Here is a 237-nt window from a genome sequence, read left to right as displayed (position 1 = left end):
CACAACAAAATTTGAAATAATCCAAGTGGAGTGAATATATATGATAGTCACTGACTAGATTGACTTTATGGTAAATACATTTGAGACATAATTTTGCAAACCCCAATCTTCCTCATCCTAAAACATGATGCTGCATTTGGATTGTTCTGAAATAATAATTTATTTGTTTCCTTTGTACACCAAAGTACCAAATAATACTAAAATAATTTCATGACTTGAATTGCTTCATGAGGTGTC

Source organism: Salmo trutta, unplaced genomic scaffold, assembly GCF_901001165.1.
Source record: "Salmo trutta unplaced genomic scaffold, fSalTru1.1, whole genome shotgun sequence".
Taxonomy (NCBI): domain Eukaryota; kingdom Metazoa; phylum Chordata; class Actinopteri; order Salmoniformes; family Salmonidae; genus Salmo; species Salmo trutta.
This window is presented reverse-complemented; position numbering follows the sequence as displayed.